Raw genomic sequence first — 9,436 nt, 5'->3', positions numbered from 1 at the left:
TACATAAATGAGTGCTACGCTGACACAAATGAGACGAATTGTTGAATAAAGTCGTTATTGTTATTTTTTTCCTTTGCATACAAAAAGTATTCTCGTAGCTTCATAACGTTACGGTTGAACCACTGATGGACTATTTTTACGATGTCTTTCATACTTTTCTGTGCCTTGACAGTGTTAATTGTTTGGCAGTCAATGGGACAGTCCAAAATATCCAAAATATCTTAAATTGTATTCCGAAGACGAACAAAGCTTTAAGGGTTTGTAACGACATTGGGGTAAGTGATTAATGACTAAATTTTCATTTTGGGGTGGAGTAACCCTTTAACCAAAAACCTGTAGTAAAAAAAGAAAAAAAAAAGAAAAAAGTATTGTCTTCAGAACCATGGAACAGGAAGTGCTAAAAACTTTGTTTACAGGTTTTGGCCTACAAAAATATGTCATCCCTTCAGCAATCTATGAAAACAAGGCTGTGAGGGATAGAAGTACAGTGTGCCCAGTGGATTGTAATGCTGTTGAACAACATGCATGGTCGCTGATGAAAAGTCTTTTTGGAAAAAACTTTCAGCAAACAGAAACTCAAAACAGAGTTTTAAAAGTTGTGAGTTGTGAAAAGGTGCACATATCGAGGACCTTTATAAAGTTTGTGCTGTAAGTATATTCCTGTACATCCTTGTTTCCATGTAAAATTCAGTATGGTGTCTCACCTGATTAAGGTCTATTCACTTTTCGTTTTCTTCAACACTCAAACTCATATTCACAATGAACTGTATTGTTCATCTATCCGTGTTCCCCTTTTCTGTATTTATATCCACTATTATTTTAATCCATCACCATGTTTGTCTGAATAATTATTTGTTTGCATTATAGCTATTGTAACATCTCATTTTTTAAATTTTCCTGGATTATATAATTATATAGGATTATATTGTATTTGCAGTTGCACTTTAGATGAAAAATATTAGCTTCAGGGCACAGATTATCTCTTAAGGTCCTCTTTACTTTCTTAAAATACATTCCTGGTCTTATAGTGCACAATTCTTCATGTTATTCCAAAGGAAGAAAATGTTTGTTTTTGTAATCTTTGATGAAAATGTATATAAATAAAAACTTTTAAAATAAATTTAAAAAACCAAGCCAAGCCAATTTTTAAAAATGAAACCAACAACTATTCAAATATTGACTTGACAGGGCTCAAATATATTGCCAATTTTGTTCGTAATGTCTTTATAAAATCTTTGAAATAGTTAATGAGGTAATTTAATTGTAATTAATACATGTTACAGCATTAACAGCAAATAATAATCTGAACATGATATCTTAATAGTTCTCCCAAAAATTTAAATTTGCTGAAAATTTACTCACCCTGAGGCCATCCAAGATGAGTTTGTTTCTGAACAGATTTAAAGAAATGTAGCATTACATCACTTGCTCATCAATGGATCCTCTGCAGTGAATGGGTGCCGTCAGAACAAGAGTCCAAACAGCTGATAAAAACATCACAATAATCCACACCACTGCGGACCATCAATTAACGTCTTGACAAGTGAAAAGCTGTGTTTCTAAAACAAATCCATCATTAAGACACCTTGATAGGTTTTTTTGGTTGTTTTTGTTTTGTTTTTTTTTACCTAAAGACAGAGCTTTTCAATTCACAAGACATTATCTGATGGACTGGAGTCGTGTGGATTACTTGTGGATTATTGTGATGTTTTTATCAGCTGTTTGGACTCTCATTCTGACGGCACCCATTCAATGCAGAGGACCTATTGGTGAGCAAGTGATATAATGATTTTGTAATAATCTACATCTTGGATGGCCTGAGGGTCAATACATTTTCAGCTAATTTTCATTTTAAGCTTGAACATGACCTTCGGCCTCTACATCTCAAGCATTCTCCATTTGGCTACGGAACGTCACCATCCAAGCAATTTTCAATAGATAAAAACCCATCCAGCATATGTTCTCATTACATATGCTTTTAACTTGGAAATACACCACATTACAGAAGTAATGGATTTCAAAGTGTAACTGAACAGCAATAGTGTTTTACTACATATATTTTTTTTTGTCACTACACAAAATTTGTAACCTTGTATAACTGCATTAGATCTAAAGGTGTTGATATTTGAAGATTGACTAAAATGGACATTTTTTTAGCATCAAGTTTGAAGGCAAATTTTGTATATTTACATACATAAAGCTGAATATTAAAGGGCACAATGGGCTCCCATAAAACTGCACTTTTAAAATCCAAAATACTAAATATAACACCACAATTTTTTGGAAAGTGGATATTTAACTTGTAAACATCAATGCTTGTACTATTCTAACATTGTATGCATTTGCAATTTTAGAGCAACTAATCAAAAGTCACTGCTTTCCCTTTAATGGCCTTGAACTGTCATCACAACTGTTTTCTAATCTAAACTCATGTCCTAATCAAGATTTGGCAATCCAAAATGGAATAAAATGTGCGTATAGATCATGTGGGCCTGTCATTTCTCAATTTAACTTACCTAGAAATGTCAAATGTGCTTGTTGTTGCTACTTTTAGCACATAGGAAATATAATCTAAGCAATATGTCAGGAGATCATGTATAAATGTTTATTGTATTAACGTCCTAGTTTCACATATTACAATATCAGTAACCCAACATTTGGTGCTTGTCACGTCATGTTTATGAAAACAAGTTTGATATTGTTTGCTGGGTGCCTTAGATTGCTAAAACTCTTTGATCCAAAATGTACAACTTGCACACCGCATGATAGAACTGGGGGTAATACCCCAAAAATGGAAAATTCTGCCTTGATCCTGTTTGTTCTTTCTTACACTGTAAATCAAAGAGCCTCCCTGTTAATGTTACTCTACCTCAGAGGGTTGAGTCAGTGTGGGTTTTTCCCGTCTCCTTCATCTCCCTTCTCCCTTTCTCCTGCAAAAAAAAAAAAAAAAAAAAGTTGCCCCTTCTCAGCAAAGTTGTCAGTTCGGATCATCTTCATCCAAGCCTCTCTTTCTATTTGGGAATGAAGCTGCATAATGTGTCCACCTAGGGGCAAAGAAAGTATTTGACAAGTGGTTGGGCTGAGGGCACACATTGAAGCTGAGTACTGTGTTTGTGTGCATGTTCGGGTATAGAAATTTCAGTTAAATAATCATTATTTTTGCCACTTTATCCACTGCTGTGCTTCTGCAGTTGTAGGGAGGGAGTTGGAATTCCTCTAGGAATTTATATTATAGAATATAGAAAGAAATTCATGTTTCTAAATTCTACTTCATTGTAAAGAGCCTTGATGTTATTGCCCTTCTATTCTCAAACATTTCTTGCTGAACTGATTGTGTTTAAACATTCATTTGAAAGGGGCCTGTTAAATGCCATTCTTAAGGGATGTATTTTTAAATGACCATAATTATTGTATTTTGCGATCATAAACTAATGTCCCAGCTGTTTGTTCAATAAATATATGATGTTAAATATGTATTCAAATCTTTATTTTGTTGATAAGCCACAGAAGTTTTTTTGATAATCAGTCAAGTTCTGATTTGTAACGATAACAAATCGTTTAACTATTTAAAAAAGCTATAAAAATCACTGATCTGTTATTTGTGATGTCTCACTGTGTACTGAGTATATATATATATATATATATATATATATATATATATATATATATATATATTTTTTTTTTTTTACTCTCTTAAAGAAACAGTTGACCCAAAATGTACTCACGCTCAGCTCATCCAATATGTAAATGAGTTTGTTTCTTCATCTGAACAGATTTGGAGAAATTTACCAATGGACCCTCTGCAGTGAATGGGTGCCGTCAGAATGAGAGTCCAAACAGAGAATAAAACATCATAATAATAATCCACAAGTAATCCACATGACTCCAGTCCATCAGTTAATGTCTTATGAACTGAAAAGCTGCGTAAACATTATGTAAACATGCTAGATGGACGTATTTTCACATCTTTTGCAGTTTATTGCACATGACACAGCACTCTAAATCAAAAGTTCAATTTCAAGTAATTTCAGCTTTTAAAAAAAACTCATCTCAAAACCTTTTTTTTTTTTTCACTGCCCAGCTTTTCACATTTTTAAACGCAATGACGTTCTGTGTGAACAGCCCCAAAAGGTGTAACAGTGTGAGTTTGGCTGACTTGTTTACAATGCAAGATGGTTGACACATAACAAATAAGTGATGAATAATGTAACGTCATGGAAAATCTAATTGTGAAAGTATGGCATTAATATAACATTAAATAATCTAATATTCAGCTTGTAGGTGCTGTATGATTTAAACTTGTTTTTAAAACGTTTTAGAACTCATGCCAAATCTCAAGCCCTTTTTCGCAAAGAGAGAGGAACTGAAAAGAGCGGGAGCTTGAGGATTTGTGGGCTGATTAAATAACACAAACAGGGCTCACACAGCTGTGACATTCCTCTGTCACGTGAGGGACTCTCAGAGCCTCTTATGTGTCTCCAGCTTCAGCTTCTATCAGCGTCAAAACCTCCAGTCTCTTCCCACGTCAGCTGAGATCAGATGCCCTCACGTTTCTGACGAGGACAAACCTAGAGTCTGAAATTAAGCAGGCATTAAAAAATAACAAGACTGTGAGCGAGATTATGATTTATTGAAGAGGCTGAAAGAATGTTAAATAAATGATAAATTATGAATTCAATGAGCATTTTATAACCTTTTCTTACATCAGTGCACCTCATTAATTATCTGCTGACTTCTTCCTGGCTTTTACCGTAGTTTTTGTGGTATTTTTAAAGGCAAGGTGTAAATGTTATTTAGTGAAGCTAATTAAATATATAACATGCCTATTATAAAACACAAACAAAACTCATACGAAATAAAAATATAGACACATAAACAATGACTAAATCGGAATAAAATGTCATAGTTTCAAAATTAAATGTCATAGTTTCCTCATTTTTTTGTTCAGCGCCCTAGACATCCTTTATTTATTCATATTTAGCTTAATTATACATTTGTTGAGCATTTGACTGTGTAAGGGCTTCTTCTGATGTATCTGACAGAGCCCTCGGGCCACAGGAGTCCTTAACTGAGTGTGTTACGTAACGCTGCCGACTGCACTTTCACTGATGTTTCAGCATGTGCTTCAGGATCCCTCTGCACTAGCCTGTTACTGCTTTCTACCTCACTTCCTGTGCAAATATGCAAATACAAAAATACAGCTCTACTCAGCTTAAGCGTAAAATTAATTTAAACATCCTCAGTGACCGCAAAAAGCTCAATACTACTACTACTAATAATAATAATGATGATATTTTTAAATTATTTAATATTTAATTATTTAATTTAATAATAATATTATTATTATTATTATTATTATTAAATTAAATAATTAAATATTAAATAATAAAAAATCAACATTATATTTCAATGTTTAAATATTATCAATATTCACTAAAATAAATTAATTTTAAATTTTATTTAGCTCATTAATCATCCATTTAAATTTTATTTAGGACATTCCTTTTTATTTATTTATTATTTTGTCTATTTGTTCTTAGTAGTCAAATATTTATTGTCAATAATAATAATAATAATAATAATAATTTATTTAGATAATTAATTACATTTCTTTTAATTAGATTCTTGTTATGATTGTTGTTATTATTATTATTATTTTTATTCTTTTGATAATTATGAATGACAATTTTTTTTTGTTTACCAGTTTGTTGTTTGTTCTTAGTGGTGCAACATTGAATGTCAACAATAATAATAATAATAATAATAATAATAATAATAGTACTAATAATAATAATGATAATAATAATAATAATAATTGTTGTTGCTGTTGTTGTTGTTGTTGCTGTTATTATTATTAATATTATTAAGAAATGAATTTATTTATTTAGAAATTTAGTTATTTATTACAATAGTTATTTTCATTCATTTTTTTTTTTTTCTTAGTGGTCAAATGTTCAATGATGCTCCACAGCTACAATATTAAAGTTTACAATTGAAATTGGGATCTGTGACCATTCAACAAAATTAATATTTCTTTAAATGATCTATGCCCCTTCAATTTCTCATTTATGGACATTTGATGCCACTGGATATTTTTTTAACGTGTTTTTTTTTTACCAAAACCAGCTCCCGTTTTAATAAAATGAACAGAAATACAGTGGGGAAAAAATTATCAGTCTATAATTTTAATGGTAGGTTTATTTGAACAGTGAGAGACAGAATAACAACAACAACAACAAAAATACAGAAAAATGCATTTCAAAAAAGTAAATTGATTTGCATTTTAATGAGTGAAATAAGTATTTGATCCCCTATCAATCAGCAAGATTTCTGGCTCCCAGGTGTCTTTATACAGGTAAGGAGCTGAGATTAAGAGCACTCTCTTAAAGGGAGTGCTCCTAATCTCAGTTTGTTACCTGTATAAAAGACACCTGTCCACAGAAGCAATCAATCAATCAGATTCCAAACTCTCCACCATGGCCAAGACCAAAGAGCTGTCCAAGGATGTCAGGGACAAGATTGTAGACCTACACAAGGCTGGAATGGGCTACAAGACCATCGCCAAGCAGTTGGTACGATTATTCGCAAATGGAAGAAACACAAAATAACTGTCAATCTCCCTCGGACTGGGGCTCCATGCAAGATCTCACCTCGTGGAGCTTCAATGATCATGAGAACGGTGAGGAATCAGCCCAGAACTACACGGGAGGATCTTGTCAATGATCTCAAGGCAGCTGGGACCATAGTCACCAAGAAAACAATTGGTAACACACTACGCCACGGCCAAGGCAACAAAGGAGTGGCTCAAGAAGAAGCACATTAAGGTCCTGGAGTGGCTGCCAGTCTCCAGACCTTAATCCCATAGAAAATCTGTGGAGGGAGCTGAAGGTTCGAGTTGCCAAACGTCAGCCTCGAAACCTTAATGACTTGGAGAGGATCTGCAAAGAGGAGTGGGACAAAATCCCTCCTGAGATGTGTGCAAACCTGGTGGCCAACTACAAGAAACGTCTGACCTCTGTGATTGCCAGCAAGGGTTTTGTCACCAAGTACTAAGTCAAATCAATTTATAACTTTTTTTAAATGCGTTTTTCTGGATTTTTGTTGTTGTTGTTATTCTGTCTCTCACTTTTCAATTAAACCTACCATTAAAATGATAGACGGATCATTTCTTTGTCAGTGGTCAAACGTACAAAATCAGCAGGGGATCAAAAAAATTTTTTCCCACACTGTAAATATTACTGATAGATCAGGTGTCATGGTCAAATACACATTAATTAAGAAAGGCCTTGTGCTCCAGTATGAATGAGGTTCATCATGCGGCTCAGCAGCAGAACATGTTCTTGAATCAACATCCTTTGTTATTCCTGGAACGCTCTGATCAACCAATCACTGCCATGAGATTTAGAGTTATAGTAATGAAATCAGCAGAAGCTGCAGCAGGTGTGCGGCTATAAATCAAGTGACCATCTGGGAATAAATTTCCAAAAGGATATTTTAGTCTCACTTGAAGATAGTAGAAGGAAATCTTCAAGTGACAGTCTCTCCTTTCAATTGCTGCTTTTTGGTCACTGCAGCTTCAGGACGGTCTGTACAAACACAATTTATGGCACTATTAAAAGACCAAGAACAAAAGAGGCAAGCTGTGCAAATACATAAATAGACTTCAGTGAGAACGAGACAAATAGAGAGAAAATAACATAGTTAGTCCTAAAAGTAGCTCGAAATAACTACCTACGTGTATCGCCTACCAAACTGAGACCACAAATAGAGACTTGTTTAATTGTGTTATTTCCAAAACATGTCAAATTTGACTTTTCCATAGGACTTAGTGGTTAATCAGCATTACAGTTGGATTTCATTGCTTTTTATTACAAACAAACCTTGATGAGACATTCAAATCTCCTCTCATCATGTCTGCATTTGCGTCAGTGGTCTGGTTAAAGGTTAATTGAAAGCAATGGGGTTCCTGAGCGCATCAATATAGCGACTCTGAGGGGAACGGCTGACGTCTGCTGACTCACAGGGGTCCTGACTGTCCTTCACTAGCTATACTTGACATGCAGGGAATGAGAAACAGATCCCTGCTAATTAAAATATACTATAAATGGCAATATAATATAGAATAAAATATAGCTACTTATATAATACAATCAAATGGGCAGAATTTTACTGTCCAAAAAGAAAAGTGACAGTTTTTTTCTCTTATAGTTTTGCCATTTGGATTAATCAATTTAATGAAAATTAGATTTATTAATGTATGTATGTATTTACCATTTCAAATAAAATATGGAAATGACATTGAAATTAATTACAGAAATGACAATCTCTTGAGGGTCATTGAACATTTTGCTTCTCAGGAACCCAAAACTGGTAAAAATAAAACACATTTAAAGCAGAGTTAACTAACTAACTGATTAACTAACGAATGAGTAAGTATAGTAAGTAAGTAAATATCAAGTTATCTGAAATAAAATATATGTTAACTGAAATATAATAAAATATATATTTAAAAAAAAAACTTCAGCTAGTGTCCAAAGCAACATTTGGTAAGTTTATTTTAAGGTGTCCTTGTTACACATGTTACTTAGAATTAATAACAGTAAATTATGCATAATTACATGCAAGTAACCCTAAAACAAACCCTAATCCTGACCCTAACCATATAGTAAGTAGGCTACACTGCAAAAAATGCTTTTCTTACTTAGATTTTTTTGTCTTGTTTCTAGCCAAAATATCCAAAAATTCTTAAATCAAGAAGGATTTTCTAGACAAGTAAAAAAATATTGTCTTGTTTTCAGCAAAAACAAGGCAAAATTAAGTGAGTTTTTGCTTGAAACAAGCACAAAATAATCTGCCAATGGGGTAAACAAAATAATCTTATTTCAAACAGAAAACAAGAGCATGTTTTGCAGTGTACATGTAGTTAATTAATATTACTCAGTACAAGGACACCTTAAAATAAAGTGTAAACCAACATTTCTTAAGAAACACCACGAATTATCAACATTAATGCATGTATTATGTATAATTAAAAACTTTGCTTGACAAAGTGTCAGAATAGCTTGATACCTTGTCCTGCAGTGTAACATGACCAAAAAAAAAAAAAAAAAAAAAGATTGTGCAGAATTTTACTAATTGTAGCTATATAATAATTCATAATTTCAAACAAATTTAATTTATTACATCACAACACTATTGAACTAGTGATATCAAAATGTTGATTAAATGGGGTGAAAAAAAAAACTTAAAAGAAATGGTAACATGTTATAGCATCTAAAATATGTTGGTGTTAAAGAGTTTACTATATCTTGTGTATATAAGAGCATATTAGCTTAATTTATTGAACTGAACGACGCTAGAGATTGTGGAGAACTGTCCACGTGACCGGCTGCCGCGGTGTGACCAATCAAGCTTTTAATTGTTTTTTCAGCCAGAA

This window comes from Onychostoma macrolepis, chromosome 20, assembly GCF_012432095.1.
Source record: "Onychostoma macrolepis isolate SWU-2019 chromosome 20, ASM1243209v1, whole genome shotgun sequence".
NCBI lineage: Eukaryota > Metazoa > Chordata > Actinopteri > Cypriniformes > Cyprinidae > Onychostoma > Onychostoma macrolepis.
This window is presented reverse-complemented; position numbering follows the sequence as displayed.